Source organism: Anarhichas minor, unplaced genomic scaffold (assembly GCF_050575085.1).
Source record: "Anarhichas minor isolate MPS153535 unplaced genomic scaffold, ASM5057508v1 ptg000018l, whole genome shotgun sequence".
NCBI classification, from domain to species: domain Eukaryota; kingdom Metazoa; phylum Chordata; class Actinopteri; order Perciformes; family Anarhichadidae; genus Anarhichas; species Anarhichas minor.
This window is the reverse complement of record NW_027466464.1, coordinates 436,098-457,500: the sequence shown is the minus strand read 5'-3', so window position 1 is coordinate 457,500 and position 21,403 is coordinate 436,098. Positions and strand designations below refer to the sequence as shown.

General features: G+C 47.1%; 17 non-coding genes and 1 pseudogene across 17 annotated transcripts; all 18 read right to left on the bottom strand.

The window, feature by feature from the left end:
- Positions 1 to 7,962: 7,962 nt before the first annotated feature.
- On the bottom strand, positions 7,963 to 8,126 carry LOC142953243 (U1 spliceosomal RNA). The gene has a single exon (XR_012954888.1). It is a non-coding gene; the product is annotated as a U1 spliceosomal RNA (small nuclear RNA).
- Positions 8,127 to 8,413: 287 nt separating this feature from the next.
- On the bottom strand, positions 8,414 to 8,623 carry LOC142953607 (U2 spliceosomal RNA; annotated as a pseudogene).
- Positions 8,624 to 10,503: 1,880 nt separating this feature from the next.
- LOC142953780 (U5 spliceosomal RNA) lies at positions 10,504 to 10,620 on the bottom strand. The gene has a single exon (XR_012955382.1). It is a non-coding gene; the product is annotated as a U5 spliceosomal RNA (small nuclear RNA).
- A 204-nt stretch (positions 10,621 to 10,824) lies between these two features.
- On the bottom strand, positions 10,825 to 10,988 carry LOC142953241 (U1 spliceosomal RNA). Its single transcript, XR_012954886.1, has one exon. It is a non-coding gene; the product is annotated as a U1 spliceosomal RNA (small nuclear RNA).
- A 287-nt stretch (positions 10,989 to 11,275) lies between these two features.
- LOC142953475 (U2 spliceosomal RNA) lies at positions 11,276 to 11,466 on the bottom strand. Its single transcript, XR_012955112.1, has one exon. It is a non-coding gene; the product is annotated as a U2 spliceosomal RNA (small nuclear RNA).
- A 170-nt stretch (positions 11,467 to 11,636) lies between these two features.
- On the bottom strand, positions 11,637 to 11,800 carry LOC142953240 (U1 spliceosomal RNA). The gene has a single exon (XR_012954885.1). It is a non-coding gene; the product is annotated as a U1 spliceosomal RNA (small nuclear RNA).
- A 287-nt stretch (positions 11,801 to 12,087) lies between these two features.
- LOC142953495 (U2 spliceosomal RNA) lies at positions 12,088 to 12,278 on the bottom strand. Its single transcript, XR_012955131.1, has one exon. It is a non-coding gene; the product is annotated as a U2 spliceosomal RNA (small nuclear RNA).
- A 176-nt stretch (positions 12,279 to 12,454) lies between these two features.
- Positions 12,455 to 12,571, bottom strand: LOC142953833 (U5 spliceosomal RNA). The gene has a single exon (XR_012955432.1). It is a non-coding gene; the product is annotated as a U5 spliceosomal RNA (small nuclear RNA).
- Positions 12,572 to 12,775: 204 nt separating this feature from the next.
- LOC142953239 (U1 spliceosomal RNA) lies at positions 12,776 to 12,939 on the bottom strand. Its single transcript, XR_012954884.1, has one exon. It is a non-coding gene; the product is annotated as a U1 spliceosomal RNA (small nuclear RNA).
- A 284-nt stretch (positions 12,940 to 13,223) lies between these two features.
- LOC142953576 (U2 spliceosomal RNA) lies at positions 13,224 to 13,422 on the bottom strand. Its single transcript, XR_012955206.1, has one exon. It is a non-coding gene; the product is annotated as a U2 spliceosomal RNA (small nuclear RNA).
- A 5,212-nt stretch (positions 13,423 to 18,634) lies between these two features.
- LOC142953829 (U5 spliceosomal RNA) lies at positions 18,635 to 18,751 on the bottom strand. The gene has a single exon (XR_012955429.1). It is a non-coding gene; the product is annotated as a U5 spliceosomal RNA (small nuclear RNA).
- Positions 18,752 to 18,955: 204 nt separating this feature from the next.
- On the bottom strand, positions 18,956 to 19,119 carry LOC142953237 (U1 spliceosomal RNA). The gene has a single exon (XR_012954883.1). It is a non-coding gene; the product is annotated as a U1 spliceosomal RNA (small nuclear RNA).
- A 287-nt stretch (positions 19,120 to 19,406) lies between these two features.
- LOC142953545 (U2 spliceosomal RNA) lies at positions 19,407 to 19,597 on the bottom strand. The gene has a single exon (XR_012955179.1). It is a non-coding gene; the product is annotated as a U2 spliceosomal RNA (small nuclear RNA).
- Positions 19,598 to 19,773: 176 nt separating this feature from the next.
- Positions 19,774 to 19,890, bottom strand: LOC142953779 (U5 spliceosomal RNA). The gene has a single exon (XR_012955381.1). It is a non-coding gene; the product is annotated as a U5 spliceosomal RNA (small nuclear RNA).
- A 204-nt stretch (positions 19,891 to 20,094) lies between these two features.
- LOC142953236 (U1 spliceosomal RNA) lies at positions 20,095 to 20,258 on the bottom strand. Its single transcript, XR_012954882.1, has one exon. It is a non-coding gene; the product is annotated as a U1 spliceosomal RNA (small nuclear RNA).
- Positions 20,259 to 20,545: 287 nt separating this feature from the next.
- LOC142953473 (U2 spliceosomal RNA) lies at positions 20,546 to 20,736 on the bottom strand. The gene has a single exon (XR_012955110.1). It is a non-coding gene; the product is annotated as a U2 spliceosomal RNA (small nuclear RNA).
- A 176-nt stretch (positions 20,737 to 20,912) lies between these two features.
- LOC142953777 (U5 spliceosomal RNA) lies at positions 20,913 to 21,029 on the bottom strand. The gene has a single exon (XR_012955379.1). It is a non-coding gene; the product is annotated as a U5 spliceosomal RNA (small nuclear RNA).
- Positions 21,030 to 21,233: 204 nt separating this feature from the next.
- On the bottom strand, positions 21,234 to 21,397 carry LOC142953235 (U1 spliceosomal RNA). Its single transcript, XR_012954881.1, has one exon. It is a non-coding gene; the product is annotated as a U1 spliceosomal RNA (small nuclear RNA).
- Between the last annotated feature and the right edge of the window lie 6 nt (positions 21,398 to 21,403).

The window sequence follows — 21,403 nt, the reverse complement described above, 5'->3', positions numbered from 1 at the left end:
TTAAGGAAATAGGAAATGAATGTAATATAAATACAATAATTATGGGTGACTTTAATGTGGCCTTAGATGAAAAGGATGTATCAAAGAATAACACGTTTAAAAATGATGCAAGTAGAAGGATAATAAAGAAGATAATGATACAAAATAATATGATAGACATATTTAGTGTTTTTAACAGAGGGAAAAATGGCTTCTCAAGGAGGCAAACGGTGAAAGGAAAATTAAAACAATCCCGAATTGAACTTTGCTTGGCAGCTTCAAGTATAGTCAAGCAAGTAACAGACTTTAAATATGAATTCAATACCTGGAGCGACCATGCGTATATGCGACTGTCAGTGGGAAAAATAAAACAAAAAAAGGGAGGCATATGGTGCCTAAACACTAGTATACTAGAGGAACCAGAATTAAAAATAAGATTAGAGAAATTACTAAGAAATGTTGATGGAGATTTAGACTATGTAGATGATGTGTGTGATTTTTGGGAAGACGCAAAGGAAAAAATAAAAAAAATATGTATAAAACACAGCAAAACAAAGAACTGGGAAGAAAAAAAGGAAGAAAGGGATTTAAGTGAACTTCTGCAAAAAGAGGTAACAGAATGTGAAATAAATCCAAATCATAACTGTGAAAGATTTAAAATATATGAAGAAAAATTAAAAGAAATTGAAAGGAAAAGATGCATAGGGGCAATGGTTCGAAGCAGAGCAAAGCATACAATAGAAGGAAAGAGATGTACGGCGTTCTTTCTGGGCTTAGAAAAAATAAATCTAAAAAGAACATATATAGATCAAATTGAAAATACGGAAGGGGAAATGATTGAAGAACAAGAAGAAATAAAGATGGAAATACAAGACTTCTATCAAAAACTATTTTCAAAGGGAAGAAATGATGATGAAGAAGAAAACAATAATGTAATAAATAGCATAAGTGTAAAACTAGAAGAGAATAATAAAAATTGGTGTGACATGCCAATAGCCAGGGAAGAAATAGAGATGGCAATAGACGGACTAAATAACAATAAAAGTCCGGGGGCGGACGGCCTACCAGCAGAGTTTTATAAACAGTATAAAAAACATATGATACCGATCTTATCCAAACTCTTTCAAATAATGGGAAAAGAACAAAAAACACCGGCCTCTTTCGCTGAGGGAATAATAACAATCATTTTCAAAAACAAGGGGAGTAAGACAAAATTAAGTAACTACAGACCAATCAGTTTATTAAACACAGACTATAAAATATTGACAAAAACACTTGCAAACAGATTAAAACAGGTAATCAGCACATTAATAGGACCAACACAAACATATAGTATACCGGGTAGAGACATAGGAGACTCAATAAACACAGTCAGAGATACAGTTAGAACTATGGGAAAAGAAGGAGGGATAATGCTAGGAGTGGACCTGGAGAAGGCATTCGATAGAGTGAGTCATGATTTTCTTTGGGAAATATTGGGAAAGTTTGGATTTGGTGAAGTATTTATTAATTGGATAAAACTATTATATAAAGGGGCAGAAAGCAAAATCAAATTTAATGGAAGCCTGACAGGAAGTATAAGGGTCGAAAGATCAGTTAGGCAGGGATGCCCGCTGTCGGCTCTACTGTACAGTCTGATAGCGGAGCCAATAGCAAATATGATATTAAATGATAAAACAATAAATGGGATAGTAACACCAACAGGAAATGAAATAAAAATAGTTCAATATGTGGACGACATAAATATATTTGTTAAAACAAAGGAAAATATAGAAAAAATTATTGAGATATTAAATAAATATGAGAAAGCTTCGGGTGCAAAAGTAAATAAAAATAAATCGGAAATAATGTTTTTTAATAGGGATGAGGCACTAAATAATTCCTGGGGTTATAATATAATGAAACAGGAAAGAAAGATCTTAGGAATTTATATAGGAAAGGATGAAAACGAGGCCAGGGACAAGACATGGAGAGAGGTTTTAGGGAAAACAAAAATAACTTTAAATCTATGGTGTGCACGAGGACTCAACGTGAAAGGAAAGGTAATCATAACAAATGTCCTAATACTGTCCAAAATGAATCACATTTTGGGGTCTTGTGAGATGCCAGAGTGGGCTCTAAATTCGCTAAACAGCGTGATTTCCTCATTTCTTTGGAGAGGAAAGGGAAATGCGATAGCTCGCAAGACATTAATTGCTAACAAAAGGGAGGGAGGCTTAAGTCTAATTGATATAAGTGCAAAAAGAGACGCACTGAGGGTGAAATTGATAGGTAGATTTTTAGATCCGGAGAGGCAGCTGCCCTGGAAGGATTACCTGACGGGCCGCCTAGCAGAGTACGGCGAGAGAAGCATGTACAATTTGTGCGCTTTCTCTCCCAGAAATGTCAGGGAGGCCCTGACGGGGTTCTACAGGGAAGTGCTGGAGGCATGGGATAAGATTTTGCCCTACCTCAGACCTGACTGCAATAAAAAGGTGCATGTGATGAGATTACCTTTTCTCTCAACGCCGTTCGTCACGTCGGGGGGGAGGCCTCTGGTGAGCTGCCACCTTGGTGAAGCGGGGTTAACCACTATTGGGAAGGTGGTTAATAAAGAGGGGTTTTTCGACATAGAGAAAACGGTGCGAGGCTTAAAAAAAGCTGGGAGAAAATATAAAATCAAACAAATAAAAGAAATGGGAGAAAAAATAAATGAATGCATAACTCAAGAGTGGAGAGAGTTGTGGAGGGAAAATGTTTTGATGCAGGACGAGGCTGTAAATCTCTTTCTGTGCTTTGAGGGTAAAATAAACCCGGTCCCACAAATAAAAACAAAAATAATATATGACATCCTCATTAGAAAAATAATAACAAAACCAGCATCGGAAAAAGTATGGGAAGGAATATTCCCCAAACAACAAATAAAAAGAATATGGAGAAATGCAGATATCCCACTAATCCCACCGGCAATTTTCAACACGGATTTCAAAATAAGGCACAGAAGGATATTTACAAGCATCGTCCTGCATCAAATCCATAAAGAGAAATTTAAGAGGGAATGTGCAATATGTAGAAAAGAAAATGAGAACTTTGAGCACCTAGTGCTGCACTGTCCGGGTCTCCTTCCTTTTAGGGAATATGTGAGAAATCTACTATATAAACACTGTAGAATAAAGGCTGAACTGGACTTAGAATGGGACTGGACCTGGTTGTTTGGCGTGCCCAAAAGAATGAAGGAAGCAGACAGTGTTTTAATCAACACTATGCTGGCCTTTGCAAGACATATAAGCATACTGAGAAGAAACAAGATGCTTTTTGAGGAAAAAGACATGGACTTGGAAATAATATTTGGAGTGTGTGTGAAAGCACACTGCAAATTATTGTATGAACATAAAAAGGAGTTTTTCCTGGGGAATTTTACAAAGAAAAACACCATATGTCAGATTACAGAGGACTGCCTTATTTTTGGATTCTGATCTTTGCTTTGTGGGAATTGTGTGTATGGGTACTTTTTGAGTTATTATAAAGTGTTTGAGGATTGGTTAAAGAGGGTTATGTTTTTGTTTGGATGGGGGATTCTGTTATAACAGAGTTTTCTTTCGTAATTACGAGTAAATTGTGAAAATATTGATTTTTATTGTTGGGTGGTTTGTTTTGAGGTATCTTGTCTGTTTGTTTTTGCTTTTGTTGTGTTTCTGCCAAGTAGATCTTTATTTTATGTTTTTTATTTTATTTATGGATTTCAATTTAATTTTTTATGATTTTTTGGTTTTCGCTAGTCTTAGTGTTTGGTATACTGAAAGCACTTAATGTGTGTTTTTGTTGTAAATATTATGGATATTGAAAAGAATATTTTGTGAAATTGTTATTTTTTGATAATAAAAAGATAAAAAAAAAAATCTCTTCCTAGAGCCAGAGTGCATTGTGGGTCACACAGCTCCAGGTGTTCCTCAGACGAGGCATACTTGTTTTTCTGCTCCGGCTTTTCTCTCTACTTTACTCGTTTTCTTACATGCCCTGAGTGGTTTTTTTGTCAATTGTTTGATTTGTTCGTTCCATTACCCCCGACAGTGTTTCACTGTTCGGGGGGGAAGTGTCTAATTCCGTCGTTTTGTCGTGGTTTTCCCTCTTTTTACAATTGTTTGTAGAAGAGCGTTTTTTTTCCCCTCCCCCCATGATGATTGCCTCACCTGTGTACCAAACCCTGCATGGAACAACGACGATGAACACGGACACCCCTGGTATGATTGACAAAGACGGTACGACCCTGCATGGCCTAATGACAACCCAAACGGATACCCCCTTACCGATGGCGAAAGATGGCGTGACACGGATTGGATTACCGACTACGAGTAAAGAGATGCCCACACGGGCGATAGAGAGAAGAGAGGCCCCAGCTGAAGCTGTGGTGAATAACCTGGTGGTTGCTGTGAGGAACGAGCAGGAAAATGCAGCAAGGAAAGCTGCGGAGAAGGTGAGGAGTACGAGTGATTTAAAGAGACTGACAGTAAATGTGGAGCTGGAGGGAGGAGACAATATGACTGCTATGGGTCTGATCACACAGATCCAGAAACAGTGCGGGGCTCTAATGGCGTGCAGAGCTGTCTCACCAAGGAAGTACGAACTGACTATGGCTGATTTTGCGGCAAAAGACAAATTAATGGAGGGCTTCAGGGTGGGAGACACGCGGGTACATGCAAGCGAACTGATGAACAATGAGCTGGTGGTGTCTTTCCTGAACTTGCCTTTTTATATAACGGACGAAAGTATCCTGGCTAAATTGGCCAGCTGGGGGGTAACGGCAATTTCTGCCATACGGAGGAGAGTGTGGCCCGGCTCACGTGTGACGGACGGTACTAGATACCTGAGAGTGAGGTTTACAGAGCGCGTGCAGTCCCTGCCCTATTCCACAAAATTCGAGACTGCAGTGGGATCAGAGTATTTCAGGGTACTGCATGATGGGCAGGCTAAGATATGTAGGGGCTGCATGCAGCCGGGCCACATTCTAAGAGAATGCCCGGAGTTTCGGTGCCACAAGTGTGGCGAACAAGGGCACATTGCCAGAGAGTGTGCATCAAAGGGGAAGAAATGCAAACGATGTAACAAAATACCTGAACTCTGTATGTGTGTGGGGGAGCTGGTGACAGAGGAGGCAAAGGGGACGGAGGAGGAGGAGCTGATTGACCTGAACAGCTCTGCAGATTCCTCCGGCCCCGGGGGAGAAGATGAGGAGCAGGCCCAGATGGATGAGGAGGAGGCGGGGACCAGCTGCAACGTACAGCCGGTGCCGGAGATAGACCTGCTGACAGGGGGGGAGCTGACGGGCCCTAGTACCGGGCTGACACCTGGGCAGGTGGGCAGAGCAGCCGTGGAGCCAGGGACGGTGGCGAGGTCAGGGGCAGACTTAAGGAGTGGAGAGGATGGCGGCGACAACAGCGATGCCAAACCGGGAGAGTGTCGAGGCAGGCGTGACGGAGATGGGCGCAGAAGGAGCAGTGCTGGAGCCAGTGGCCGCAGCCGTGCAGACAATGATGCTGGAAGCGCTGACGACAACAACGACGCAGACGAAGCAGAGGGGCCGGCTGCAGTCCGCATCGCGGCCGAACAACCGGGTCCTGACGGCGATGGAGGAGAGCCAGAGACTGGGCACCACGGCAAAGGGCAAGCGAGTGTCGAGGGTGGCGGGCTCGGCGGCCATGACCTGAGAGAGGATGGCAGTAATAAGGGAGCACGGAGTTCCTCTGGAGACGGTCAGCACGAGCAGAAGAGGAGGGGGGGGTGCTCCCCCTCACCGCCTGCAGAGCCACCTTCGGGCTCGGATGACGAATATCAACCGGAAAAGACCACGCTGAGGAGGCCCAGTGCGGCTGCTAAAAACGCAAGTAGAAGGCCGAAGGGATTATATAGGGGCAAATATTGATGTGGGCTAAAATATTCCCTGTCTGCACTTGCGTGACTGCTCTCATGGCGCTATCCTCCCTCTCTCTAGTCTCGCTTAATGTTAATGGGTGCAGGAGCCAGGACAAAATAGAGGCAGTGCTAGCAAAATGTAAGTCCTCAGACATTGTATGTTTGCAAGAAACTGGCTGGGACACGGAAGTGCTTAAGAGAGTTAAAAAACTGTGGAGATGGGAGATATACTCCCAGGTGAGAACTGGGAGAGCGCGCGGGGTGGCAGTATTAATGAGTGCGAGGCTAAAAGGATTTCACAAGGCTATTTACAACGCACCTGAGGAGAGGAGGGGGTTCTTTAAAACACTGAATAAGTGGGTGACAAATAAAATTGTGGTGCTGGGAGATTTCAACATCACGCTCACCAGCAGTGACAACTCACACGATAAATTCAGGTGCGACACGAGCAGAAATGCTCTGAAAGAACTAATGACTCTGAAGAACTTAGTAGATGTTTGGCGCGTTTTTAATCCCGGTGTAAGAGCCTATTCGCGGCGGCAGGTGGTCTTGGGGGTACTGAAACAGTCCCGAATAGACTTGATCCTGGCAGCTGCAGGGATGATTAAGGAGGTGGAAAATATAAAATACACCTTCAACGCATGGAGCGATCATGCGTTGCTGGAAGTGAACTTGGGGACTGTAAAGGGGAAGAAAGGCAGGGGAACTTGGTGCCTGAACAACAGCCTTTTAGAGGATAAAATATATCGGAATAAAATGACAAAAATTATAAAACAGTGTGCACAGGATATCCAGGTTGTGGAGGATAAACTGATATATTGGGAGGATATAAAAATAAAAATGAAAAAATGTACTATAAGATACAGTAGGGAAAAAAGAGGGGAGGAAAAACGTGAAGAGAACAGTACGAATGCACTGTTAAATATTGAAATTGGAGAAATGGAAAAGAATAAGACGCACGGTAGTGAAAACTATGAGGTTTTAAAAAATATGTTAGCAGGTTTTGAAACAAAGCGGTGCAAAGGTGCTGCAATTAGGAGCCGCGCACAATACTTACTGGAGGGTGAGAGGAGCACTGCATTCTTCCTGGGGCTGGAGAGAGTGGCTCAGGAAAACCAGCATATTGCGGAACTGAAAAGAGAGGATGGTAAGCTGGTGAGTGGGAGCAGTGAATTGTTAACTGTGGCGCATGGTTTTTATAGCACTTTGTACAAAAAACAGAACCCTGGGAAGGTGCAGATCGAAATTATGACCAGCCAAATTAAAAAACAGATTAGCGTTGCTGAGAAGCAAGCGTGTGAGCTCCCACTCACTGAGCAAGAGATCATAGTGGCAATAAAAAGCTTGAAAAACAACAAGAGCCCAGGTGCGGACGGACTCACAGCGGAGTTCTATGCGGGTTTTTCGGAGCTACTCTCTCCAATCTTATTACAAGTCTTTGAGGACATGGCCGGGAAGGATGCAGTCTCCGATCACTTTTCGGAGGGAGTAATCACCCTGATTTTTTAAAAAAAAGGGGCAAAGGAGAGTCTGGGGAACTACAGACCGATCAGCCTGTTGAACCTGGACTACAAAGTCCTAGCTAAAGTCCTGGCCAGCAGGCTGAAAGGGGTGTTAAATAAAATTGTGTCAACAACACAGGTGTATAGTATACCGGGTAGGGATATAAACGATAACATAATAGCAGTAAAAAACCTAGTAAATAAAATGAATAAAGAGGGTGGGATTTTGTTAGGGATTGATTTAGAAAAAGCATTTGACCGGGTGGAGCATAGTTTTTTGTGGGAGGTATTACATAGATTTGGGTTTGGGGATAATTTTATGAACTGGATTAAACTTATGTACAAACAGGCTAAGAGTAGGATAAAAATAAACGGGTACTTAACTGAATGGGTTAATTTGGAAAGATCAATTAGACAGGGGTGCCCCCTGTCGGCAATGTTATATAGCCTAGTGGCAGAGCCACTAGCACTCAGCATCACCACGGATGCTGAGATTGTGGGTGTTGAAACTGAGAGAAAGAATGAAGTAAAAATAATTCCTCCCCTCCAATCAAAAGTACAAACCACTTGATATTCTTTTCAACAAAACAATCAGGGGAGAGCGCGAACGCAGTCCCCCACTACCAGAAATTATGCAGTCGAGATTCCCACATTTGGGGAATTCGCAGTGGTCAGAACAACCGGAGTGCAATGGCTGGGCCTCGCCCTGGGTGAACCACCTTCTTGATCATGGTATCTCCCCTGCCAGGTAAGTATGAGTTGGAAGAGACAGAGACAGGGGCGGCATTCCCAGATGCAGTACTCCGGATGACGGTTCCCAGATGGCATAATCCCAGAGTGCAGGGATTTAGCATTAAGCTTAGGCTGGGAGCACAGCGATGTTCCACGAGGGGCGTCAGAAAGGAATAAACAAGGCCTTTGTTTGACACAAGCCCCAGCCTTGAAGACAGACAGCGAATGAGATCCTCATCGTTCATTAAAGTGTGAAGCTAATCAACAGACTGATCCATTTGGATTGGTGTTTGGTTGTCCACAAGGCATTTGAGGAGTGCACCGTTCCCGGCAATGCTGCAATACCGGGTCAATGCGTGGAGTGAACGGAACAAGCCCCTTTTTCATCTCCCGATGCTAAAAATCTGCTTAATACGTTCTCCTCATATAGAGGACATATCAGATATTAAACTGATAAGAACAGATTTTTTTTTTTTTTTTTTTTTTTTTTTTTTTCTTTTTTTTTATTATCAAAATTCTGTACACAAATCATACAATTTCAAACATACAAACTTCACATGTTTTGCATCATGCAACTTAATTCTATTTCACAGTTACATGTCAGTAACCAGCATTTGTCAATACACAAAAAAAAACAAACACAAAATACACTCATGCAAAGTCTTCAGGATTTACCATCCCCACCCAAAAAAACCCATTGTGCATCTTAAATAAAGATTCCTATTGCTGGTTCCCACTACCCTAAAGGTATACATTCTCTTTATCCATCTCGTCAGCCCAGGAAAACGGCCCTGCGTTTGGCGACGTTGTTGGTCTGTTAAGCCCCTCATAAGCGTCCTCCCCTAAGGGGGACGACAGCATGAGGAGGCCTGGGGGAAGATCGAAGCTCAGGCCTAAACCTTCTGTTAGTATGGCAACTGCTTCTCCCAATGACTGCTCACCCATCTCCCCTCCCACCTCTTGACCCGTATCCCCATCCTTCTGCTCCTGGGCCCCTCCTTCCTCCACTTTATCAGCGGCTCTCTTATGCTGACCTGTTCCCCCTCCCCTCCCCCCCTCAATCCCACCCTTGTTGGTCTGTCCCCCCTTTGACTTTTTGCTCCGTACCCCCTCCCCACTCTCTCCAAGCTCTGTCGAGAGTCCTGTTCCAAATGCCTGCGACCCTTTCCGTGCCCCTTGCTTTGATTTGGAGGGATCGGAAGTGAGGACAGGAAAATCGTCCATAATGTCTGTGGATGCCTTGGCCATTCCATCTGTTCCGGCGGTGCCCTCATCCCGGGACGCTGCCTCCCCTTTACTCCCCAACGCGTCGGCTCCGGAGCCCTCCTGTACCGTCCTCTCCCCGTCATTCTGTGTGGCTCCCCTACTCGGCTCGCCAGCCTCAGTCGGTTTGGCAGCCTCCGCAAAAGTTTTCTTGCGGCCAGGACAACCTCGGTACAGGTGGTCAGTTCCACCGCATCCATGGCACGTCCTTGGCTCTGTGCAGTCCTTGGCCGAATGCCCTTCTTGCCCACAGAAACGGCATCTTGTTTCCCCACAGCCTGCCTCTGAATGTCCTGACTGTCTGCACTTCCTGCAGAAAGCAGGTTGCCGTGGGTAAAATAGATACCCACGATCTCCACCAAGGCTGAAGAAGGCAGGTGGATGTTTCAGGCCTCCTGGACCTTCTGCGTCATGATACAGCAGTACCTGGAACTGGCGCCGCCCAGTCCAAAACCCCAGGGTGTCCTTTATATGCCTTGCAGCCGTCACCACCTCTCCATACTGCCCCAGGAATGCAGCTAGTGCTGAGTCATTAACAAAGGGGTTGTACATATGCACAGTTATTGTTCTGAAATTAGGTCTGTCCAGGTTCAGTACTCTGTAGCCGGCTAGCGGCCTTACCCCTGCCTCTGCTCGGCATATTTCAGCCACACTCCGGTAGATCTCCTCGGTCCTCAGTGTAACGTCGAACGCCTTCTCCTGCTGGTTCCACTGGATGCAGTGCACCTCCTCCACCTTCAGTTGTAGCTGCCCAATTATGACTTGCCTGCCAAAAAACTCTCTGGACTGCAGATTGTAGTCTTCCGTGGTTGCCTGGAATCGTAGCGTGTGTCTCAGCCCGACCCTTGGGATCGACTGCTCTTTTTGGCCCCTTGCGGCCATTGCTGTCTCGTTGTTAGCTCTCTCTGTGCTGTATTTTTCCGCAACACCACTTGATCTTAGCCAAAAGGCCGAGAAGCGATGAGCCCCAACTGTTTGCTTCCTGAGTCACCCTCCTGACACGTTTCACCCTTGTCATGGTGCAGTTCTTTCCAAGGGACATAGCAGTGGCTGCTGCTTTGGCACACATCCAAGCACTCCATGGTCAAGCACCGTGGTCTCATTAAGGACAGCTTTCTTTCTTTTCACAACTGTACAAGGCTCAGCCAAATGGCAAAGCCTGCTAAAAATAGGTTGAACTCATTGGTATTCCTCTCCACGGAAGTCTTTAGTAAAAGGCGAAAGACTTGTGCGTTATGAAGAGAAACCAAAGTAAGTACAGCAACATTGTCAAGAACAGCCAAAGTCCCTAGTTGCCCAAGTCAAAACGCTCATGGTAAGCCTGAGTTCACGTGCCCTGTTCCAAATCTGAAGCCACACCCATTCCCACATCTTAAAGAGGGCAATATTCTCCATAGTACTATTTCCTCCCCTCCAGTCAAAAGTACAAATCACTTGATATTCTTTTCAACAAAACAATCAGGGGAGAGCGCGAACGCAGTCCCCCACTACCAGAAATTATGCAGTCGAGATTCCCACATTTGGGGAATTCGCAGTGGTCAGAACAACCGGAGTGCAATGGCTGGGCCTCGCCCTGGGTGAACCACCTTCTTGATCATGGTATCTCCCCTGCCAGGTAAGTATGAGTTGGAAGAGACAGAGACAGGGGCGGCATTCCCAGATGCAGTACTCCGGATGACGGTTCCCAGATGGCATAATCCCAGAGTGCAGGGATTTAGCATTAAGCTTAGGCTGGGAGCACAGCGATGTTCCACGAGGGGCGTCAGAAAGGAATAAACAAGGCCTTTGTTTGACACAAGCCCCAGCCTTGAAGACAGACAGCGAATGAGATCCTCGTCGTTCATTAAAGTGTGAAGCTAATCAACAGACTGATCCATTTGGATTGGTGTTTGGTTGTCCACAAGGCATTTGAGGAGTGCACCGTTCCCGGCAATGCTGCAATACCGGGTCAATGCGTGGAGTGAACGGAGCAAGCCCCTTTTTCATCTCCCGATGCTAAAAATCTGCTTAATACGTTATCCTCATATAGAGGACATATCAGATATTAAACTGATAAGAACAGATACTACACTTGATCTTAGCCAAAAGGCCGAGAAGCGATGAGCCCCAACTGTTTGCTTCCTGAGTCACCCTCCTGACACGTTTCACCCTGTTCCAAATCTGAAGCCACACCCATTCCCACATCTTAAAGAGGGCAATATTCTCCATAGTACTATTTCCTCCCCTCCAATCAAAAGTACAACCACTTGATATTCTTTTCAACAAAACAATCAGGGGAGAGCGCGAACGCAGTCCCCCACTACCAGAAATTATGCAGTCGAGATTCCCACATTTGGGGAATTCGCAGTGGTCAGAACAACCGGAGTGCAATGGCTGGGCCTCGCCCTGGGTGAACCACCTTCTTGATCATGGTATCTCCCCTGCCAGGTAAGTATGAGTTGGAAGAGACAGAGACAGGGGCGGCATTCCCAGATGCAGTACTCCGGATGACGGTTCCCAGATGGCATAATCCCAGAGTGCAGCCCTTTAGCATTAAGCTCAGGCTGGGAGCACAGCGATGTTCCACGAGGGGCGTCAGTAAGGAATAAACAAGGCCTTTGTTTGACACAATCCCCAGCCTTGAAGACAGACAGCGAATGAGATCCTCGTCGTTCATTAAAGTGTGAAGCTAATCAACAGACTGATCCATTTGGATTGGTGTTTGGTTGTCCACAAGGCATTTGAGGAGTGCACCGTTCCCGGCAATGCTGCAATACCGGGTCAATGCATGGAGTGAACGGAGCAAGCCCCTTTTTCATCTCCCGATGCTAAAAATCTGCTTAATACGTTATCCTCATATAGAGGACATATCAGATATTAAACTGATAAGAACAGATACTACACTTGATCTTAGCCAAAAGGCCAAGAAGCAATGAGCCCCAACTGTTTGCTTCCTGAGTCACCCTCCTGACACGTTTCACCCTTGTCATGGTGCAGTTCTTTCCAAGGGACATAGCAGTGGCTGCTGCTTTGGCACACATCCAAGCACTCCATGGTCAAGCACCGTGGTCTCGTTAAGGACAGCTTTCTTTCTTTTCACAACTGTACAAGGCTCAGCCAAATGGCAAAGCCTGCTAAAAATAGGTTGAACTCATTGGTATTCCGCTCCACGGAAGTCTCTAGTAAAAGGCGAAAGACTTGTGTGTTATGAAGAGAAACCAAAGTAAGTACAGCAACATTGTCAAGAACAGCCAAAGTCCCTAGTTGCCCAAGTCAAAACGCTCATGGTAAGCCTGAGTTCACGTGCCCTGTTCCAAATCTGAAGCCACACCCATTCCCACATCTTAAAGAGGGCAATATTCTCCATAGTACTATTTCCTCCCCTCCAGTCAAAAGTACAAATCACTTGATATTCTTTTCAATAAAACAATCAGGGGAGAGCGCGAACGCAGTCCCCCACTACCAGAAATTATGCAGTCGAGATTCCCACATTTGGGGAATTCGCAGTGGTCAGAACAACCGGAGTGCAATGGCTGGGCCTCGCCCTGGGTGAACCACCTTCTTGATCATGGTATCTCCCCTGCCAGGTAAGTATGAGTTGGAAGAGACAGAGACAGGGGCGGCATTCCCAGATGCAGTACTCCGGATGACGGTTCCCAGATGGCATAATCCCAGAGTGCAGCCCTTTAGCATTAAGCTCAGGCTGGGAGCACAGCGATGTTCCACGAGGGGCGTCAGTAAGGAATAAACAAGGCCTTTGTTTTGACACAATCCCCAGCCTTGAAGACAGACAGCGAATGAGATCCTCGTCGTTCATTAAAGTGTGAAGCTAATCAACAGATCCATTTGGATTGGTGTTTGGTTGTCCACAAGGCATTTGAGGAGTGCACCGTTCCCGGCAATGCTGCAATACCAGGTCAATGCGTGGAGTGAACGGGGCAAGCCCCTTTTTCATCTCCCGATGCTAAAAATCTGCTTAATACGTTATCCTCATATAGAGGACATATCAGATATTAAACTGATAAGAACAGATTTTTTTTTTTTTTTTTTTTTTTTTTTTTTATTATCAAAATTCTGTACACAAATCATACAATTTCAAACATACAAACTTCACGTTTTGCATCATGCAACTTAATTATATTTCACAGTTACATGTCAGTAACCAGCATTTGTCAATACACAAAAAAAACACAAAATACACTTATGCAATGTCTTCAGGATTCACCATCCCCACCCAAAACCTCCTTTCCACCTTTCCAAGGCAGCATGCTTCCCCCACTTCCTGATGTCCCGTTCAATCCTCCCCTTTATATCTAATTCCACTCTCTTTAACACCCCCTCCAAGCGACTTTCCCTGTTTTTTCCCACCAGGTCTTGCCTAGCCACCCACAAACTCCTCTTAACCAGGCTTATAATTAGCCACGTAAGGAAATGTTTACTCCCCAAACCTCCCCCTTCTACCACCCTAGTCCATGTCAATTTAAACCCAGGGTCTAACCTCCCCAGCCATGTCGCTGCTCTACTCCACACAATACTAGCAAAGGGACAGTCCCACATGACATGCCTGACAGTTTCTTCCCCCATACAGCCTTCCCTCGGGCACACAGGGGATCTTGCTAAACTATGCCGGTACATTACATCTCGCACTGGCAGACATTTGTGAAGGCATAGCCAATTGAGATCTTTGAGACCATTGTCCAGCCCCCGTGGCTGTATCCCCTTCCAAATACTCTTCGGGATCCCAACCACTGCCGGTGCGATCACTCTCTGTCTGACAACTTTATAAAGGAATTTGTGGTTCAGTCTGACACTGGTTTCTGAGGCCTCGGGATGGGCCCGCAGCCACCTGGCTGCGTACTGGTAATGCCATGGCTGTTGCTCCACCCGGGGCCCTAAATTGTTCCAGACCAACACGCGCCTGGCCTGATAGGAAAAATAGAGCCGCAGGAAGTGTCCTGATGGGTGTACGACTGGAGTTGACATCTCCCTCCACAAAAAAGAAACAAATATGCAGTCTAGCTTCAACGGGAGGTGTGGGACATCTCTTCCCCCTGCTTCAATCCCTGCCAGCATGCGGGCCCTCGCCACATACTCATATCTCCCTCCCCACAAGAAAGTGAACACGAGGCGCATAATAGGTCTCCTCATACTGACTGGCATTGGGTATATGTATGCCAAGTACACAAGAGATGGCATAATATCTACCTTCAGAACCAGTACTTTCCCTATCAAAGTCAGGCCCCTGCTCTTCCAGAGAGCAAACTTCTTCTGGACTGCCATAAAGCGCCTAGTCCAGTTGGCCGTGGCACTATGGGCTGTCTCAAAGCTGACCCCTAGTACCTTCAGCGGTCCCGTGCAGAGCGTCAGCCCCCCTGGTACCTCCGTCCTTTCTTTCCAGCGCCCAAAGAACTTCACAGAAGACTTGGCACAATTAAGTTTAGCACTAGCCACCTTACCAAAGCTCTGGAAAATTTCCAAGGCTCGAAGAAGGCATGTGTCGGTGTCCAGCAGCAGTGTGGTGTCATCTGCGTACTGAGACAGTTTAACTCGTAAGCCCCCACTGCCAGGTAGCAGGAAACCTCTCACACCCGGATCAGCCCGAATGGCTGCCGCCAGGGGCTCCATGTAAAGGATGTAAAGCAGTGGTGAAAGCGGACACCCCTGTCTTACCCCTGAGTGCAAACTAAAAATGTCTCCTAGGTGGCCGTTAACTGAAACCATGCTCCCTACACCTGTGTACAATATGCGTAACCATCCCATAAAAGCCTGACTGAAGCCTAACCTCTGCAAAACTCTAAACATAAAACCCCAATGAACCCTGTCAAACGCTTTTGCCTGGTCGAGACCAACCACCATCAGTGGCAGGTGCCGGTCTTCCGCCCACGCGACAGCGTCCCGAATGAGCTGTAGATTCCATCTCACTGAGCGCCCCGCTACCCCACATGTTTGGTCCACATGGACCACATGAGGAAGTGCTATGCCTAGACGATCCGCTAGGACCTTTGCCAGGAGTTTGTAGTCAACACACAGCATGGTCAGTGGTCGCCAGTTCCCTAGGTCGGCACGATCCCCCTTCTTATAAAGAAGTGAGATAACTCCGGTGGCCGCAGAACCTCCCATTGTACCTGTGCGGAGTATTGCGGACAACACCTCCAACACTACCGGCCCAAGTACATCCCAGAACTTGAGATAAAACTCTGCTGGGAGCCCATCGATGCCAGGCACCTTCCGCCTCTTCATTCTCTGGAGGGCCCACTCAATCTCTATTAGGGTGAGCGGGGCCTCCAAAGCCTGTACTATATCCTTCGGCACCCGCTGGGTCAGAAAATCCAGGAATACCTCTCCTCCTCCTACCTCTATGTCTTTCTCCCTAAACCTTGTGCGATAGTAGTCCGTGGCAGCCTGCACCATCTCTACCCCTTCTGACACCACCCTGCCCTGCTTGTCCATTAACCCGGTCACTACCTGTTTTGCCCTATCAGCCCGTACTGAGCTGAAGAAAGCAGCGGAACACGTCTCGAACTCCTCACGGAATGTTTCACGTGATCGCAACAGGTATGCCCTGGCCTTACCCTCATATACGTCCCTAAGCTGTGCTTTAAGGGAGTCACAAGCCTGCTGATTTATAATGCCGCCCCAGTTTCCCCCGGCGTACTCACGTTCGAGAAGGTGCTGAAGGCGAAACACCTCCCTCCTCGCCATACTCGCCTTCCTTTTACAATACTTTAAACAAAAAAATTGTATCCGCTTTTTAGCAACCTCCCACCACTCAATTACTCCGGAACACAATGACCTTAGTCCTTCCAGGCCTTTGAAAAATGAACGGAAATGTTGGTTGAAAACCTCCTCCTCCAGGATGCTGACGTTAAGGTGCCAGTACCCAGTTCCAAACACTGGCACATCTGAGTGCACTTCCAATAGCAGCCCGTCATGATCTGAGAAGAACACAGGGAGCAGTCTGCCTGCCAATAGCCTGAAAGACTTGGAAAGAAAAACATAATCCAAACATTTAACGATGCCCCTAGAGTTGCGCCATGTGGGACCTGTTACCTGTGGCCTGACCTCCCTCGCCCCATCTACCAGGCCATGTTTAGCCATGAGGTTGGAAATAAACCCATCGCTGGTATCTCCCCCCTTGCCCAACTCAACATTAAAATCACCCCCTATCACTACCTGCCTACTGGTGGCCAGGTGCGGCTCCAATTGACCAGCCATCTCTTGCCTTTCTGTTGGAGTTTGTGCTCCATAGACCACAATAACCCTAAGCTTGACTGTCCCCCATGTGATGTCTGCGCCCATTATCCTCCCCTGGACAATAACAAAGGAAGACTCCACCTTGATCTCTTGAAACCCAAATAAAATCCCAACCCCAGTAGAGTGGACCCCCCCTACGCTCCAAACTGAGTCCCCTTTTGTCCACTCCCTCGAAAAAATCCCCACGTCCCCCCCATCCCGTAAATGTACCTCCTGCAAAAAACAAAAGGCAACCTGGTGCGACTCCACAAAATTAAAAACAACCCTTCTTTTAACTGGGTCCCTCATTCCCCTTGCGTTTATAGTGAGAACCTTAAAAAAACCCATTGTGCATCTTAAATAAAGATTCCTATTGCTGGTTCCCACTACCCTAAAGGTATACATTCTCTTTATCCATCTCGTCAGCCCAGGAAAACGGCACTGCGTTTGGCGACGTTGTTGGTCTGTTAAGCCCCTCATAAGCGTCCTCCCCTAAGGGGGACGACAGCATGAGCAGGCCTGGGGGAAGATCGAAGCTCAGGCCTAAACCGTCTGTTAGTATGGCAGCTGCTTCTCCCAATGACTGCTCACCCATCTCCCCTCCCACCTCTTGACCCGTATCCCCATCCTTCTGCTCCTGGGCCCCTCCTTCCTCCACTTTATCAGCGGCTCTCTTATGCTGACCTGTTCCCCCTCCCCTCCCCCCCTCAATCCCACCCTTGTTGGTCTGTCCCCCCTTTGACTTTTTGCTCCGTACCCCCTCCCCACTCTCTCCAAGCTCTGTCGAGAGTCCTGTTCCGAATGCCTGCGACCCTTTCCGTGCCCCTTGCTTTGATTTGGAGGGAGCAGGATCGGAAGTGAGGACAGGAAACTCGTCCATAATGTCTGTGGATGCCTTGGCCATTCCGTCTGTTCCGGCGGTGCCCTCATCCCGGGGCGCTGCTTCCCCTTTACTCCCCAACGCGTCAGCTCCGGAGCCCTCCTGTACCGTCCTCTCCCCGTCATTCTGTGTGGCTCCCCTACTCGGCTCGCCAGCCTCAGTCGGTTTGGCAGCCTCCGCAAAAGTTTTCTTGCGGCCAGGACAACCTCGGTACAGGTGGTCAGTTCCACCGCATCCATGGCACGTCCTTGGCTCTGTGCAGTCCTTGGCGGAATGCCCTGCTTGCCCACAGAAACGGCATCTTGTTTCCCCACAGCCTGCCTCTGAATGTCCTGACTGTCTGCACTTCCTGCAGAAAGCAGGTTGCCGTGGGTAAAATAGATACCCACGATCTCCACCAAGGCTGAAGAAGGCAGGTGGATGTTTCAGGCCTCCTGGACCTTCTGCGTCATGATACAGCAGTACCTGGAACTGGCGCCGTCCAGTCCAAAACCCCAGGGTGTCCTTTATATGCCTTGCAGCCGTCACCACCTCTCCATACTGCCCCAGGAATGCAGCTAGTGCTGAGTCATTAACAAAGGGGTTGTACATATGCACAGTTATTGTTCTGAAATTAGGTCTGTCCAGGTTCAGTACTCTGTAGCCGGCTAGCGGCCTTACCCCTGCCTCTGCTCGGCAAATTTCAGCCACACTCCGGTAGATCTCCTCGGTCCTCAGTGTAACGTCGAACGCCTTCTCCTGCTGGTTCCACTGGATGCAGTGCACCTCCTCCACCTTCAGTTGTAGCTGCCCAATTATGACTTGCCTGCCAAAGAACTCTCTGGACTGCAGTTTGTAGTCTTCCGTGGTTGCCTGGAATCGTAGCGTGTGTCTCAGCCCGACCCTTGGGATCGACTGCTCTTTTTGGCCCCTTGCGGCCATTGCTGTCTCGTTGTTAGCTCTCTCTGTGCTGTATTTTTCCGCAACACCACTTGATCTTAGCCAAAAGGCCGAGAAGCGATGAGCCCCAACTGTTTGCTTCCTGAGTCACCCTCCTGACACGTTTCACCCTTGTCATGGTGCAGTTCTTTCCAAGGGACATAGCAGTGGCTGCTGCTTTGGCACACATCCAAGCACTCCATGGTCAAGCACCGTGGTCTCGTTAAGGACAGCTTTCTTTCTTTTCACAACTGTACAAGGCTCAGCCAAATGGCAAAGCCTGCTAAAAATAGGTTGAACTCATTGGTATTCCTCTCCACGGAAGTCTCTAGTAAAAGGCGAAAGACTTGTGCGCTATGAAGAGAAACCAAAGTAAGTACAGCAACATTGTCAAGAACAGCCAAAGTCCCTAGTTGCCCAAGTCAAAACACTCATGGTAAGCCTGAGTTCACGTGCCCTGTTCCAAATCTGAAGCCACACCCATTCCCACATCTTAAAGAGGGCAATATTCTCCATAGTACTATTTCCTCCCCTCCAATCAAAAGTACAAATCACTTGATATTCTTTTCAACAAAACAATCAGGGGAGAGCGCGAACGCAGTCCCCCACTACCAGAAATTATGCAGTCGAGATTCCCACATTTGGGGAATTCGCAGTGGTCAGAACAACCGGAGTGCAATGGCTGGGCCTCGCCCTGGGTGAACCACCTTCTTGATCATGGTATCTCCCCTGCCAGGTAAGTATGAGTTGGAAGAGACAGAGACAGGGGCGGCATTCCCAGATGCAGTACTCCGGATGACGGTTCCCAGATGGCATAATCCCAGAGTGCAGCCCTTTAGCATTAAGCTCAGGCTGGGAGCACAGCGATGTTCCACGAGGGGCGTCAGAAAGGAATAAACAAGGCCTTTGTTTGACACAAGCCCCAGCCTTGAAGACAGACAGCGAATGAGATCCTCGTCGTTCATTAAAGTGTGAAGCTAATCAACAGACTGATCCATTTGGATTGGTGTTTGGTTGTCCACAAGGCATTTGAGGAGTGCACCGTTCCCGGCAATGCTGCAATACCGGGTCAATGCGTGGAGTGAACGGAGCAAGCCTCTTTTTCATCTCCCGATGCTAAAAATCTGCTTAATACGTTATCCTCATATAGAGGACATATCAGATATTAAACTGATAAGAACAGATACTACACTTGATCTTAGCCAAAAGGCCGAGAAGCGATGAGCCCCAACTGTTTGCTTCCTGAGTCACCCTCCTGACACGTTTCACCCTTGTCATGGTGCAGTTCTTTCCAAGGGACATAGCAGTGGCTGCTGCTTTGGCACACATCCAAGCACTCCATGGTCAAGCACCGTGGTCTCATTAAGGACAGCTTTCTTTCTTTTCACAACTGTACAAGGCTCAGCCAAATGGCAAAGCCTGCTAAAAATAGGTTGAACTCATTGGTATTCCTCTCCACGGAAGTCTTTAGTAAAAGGCGAAAGACTTGTGCGTTATGAAGAGAAACCAAAGTAAGTACAGCAACATTGTCAAGAACAGCCAAAGTCCCTAGTTGCCCAAGTCAAAACGCTCATGGTAAGCCTGAGTTCACGTGCCCTGTTCCAAATCTGAAGCCACACCCATTCCCACATCTTAAAGAGGGCAATATTCTCCATAGTACTATTTCCTCCCCTCCAGTCAAAAGTACAAATCACTTGATATTCTTTTCAACAAAACAATCAGGGGAGAGCGCGAACGCAGTCCCCCACTACCAGAAATTATGCAGTCGAGATTCCCACATTTGGGGAATTCGCAGTGGTCAGAACAACCGGAGTGCAATGGCTGGGCCTCGCCCTGGGTGAACCACCTTCTTGATCATGGTATCTCCCCTGCCAGGTAAGTATGAGTTGGAAGAGACAGAGACAGGGGCGGCATTCCCAGATGCAGTACTCCGGATGACGGTTCCCAGATGGCATAATCCCAGAGTGCAGGGATTTAGCATTAAGCTTAGGCTGGGAGCACAGCGATGTTCCACGAGGGGCGTCAGAAAGGAATAAACAAGGCCTTTGTTTGACACAAGCCCCAGCCTTGAAGACAGACAGCGAATGAGATCCTCGTCGTTCATTAAAGTGTGAAGCTAATCAACAGACTGATCCATTTGGATTGGTGTTTGGTTGTCCACAAGGCATTTGAGGAGTGCACCGTTCCCGGCAATGCTGCAATACCGGGTCAATGCGTGGAGTGAACGGAGCAAGCCCCTTTTTCATCTCCCGATGCTAAAAATCTGCTTAATACGTTATCCTCATATAGAGGACATATCAGATATTAAACTGATAAGAACAGATACTACACTTGATCTTAGCCAAAAGGCCGAGAAGCGATGAGCCCCAACTGTTTGCTTCCTGAGTCACCCTCCTGACACGTTTCACCCTTGTCATGGTGCAGTTCTTTCCAAGGGACATAGCAGTGGCTGCTGCTTTGGCACACATCCAAGCACTCCATGGTCAAGCACCGTGGTCTCATTAAGGACAGCTTTCTTTCTTTTCACAACTGTACAAGGCTCAGCCAAATGGCAAAGCCTGCTAAAAATAGGTTGAACTCATTGGTATTCCTCTCCACGGAAGTCTTTAGTAAAAGGCGAAAGACTTGTGCGTTATGAAGAGAAACCAAAGTAAGTACAGCAACATTGTCAAGAACAGCCAAAGTCCCTAGTTGCCCAAGTCAAAACGCTCATGGTAAGCCTGAGTTCACGTGCCCTGTTCCAAATCTGAAGCCACACCCATTCCCACATCTTAAAGAGGGCAATATTCTCCATAGTACTATTTCCTCCCCTCCAGTCAAAAGTACAAATCACTTGATATTCTTTTCAACAAAACAATCAGGGGAGAGCGCGAACGCAGTCCCCCACTACCAGAAATTATGCAGTCGAGATTCCCACATTTGGGGAATTCGCAGTGGTCAGAACAACCGGAGTGCAATGGCTGGGCCTCGCCCTGGGTGAACCACCTTCTTGATCATGGTATCTCCCCTGCCAGGTAAGTATGAGTTG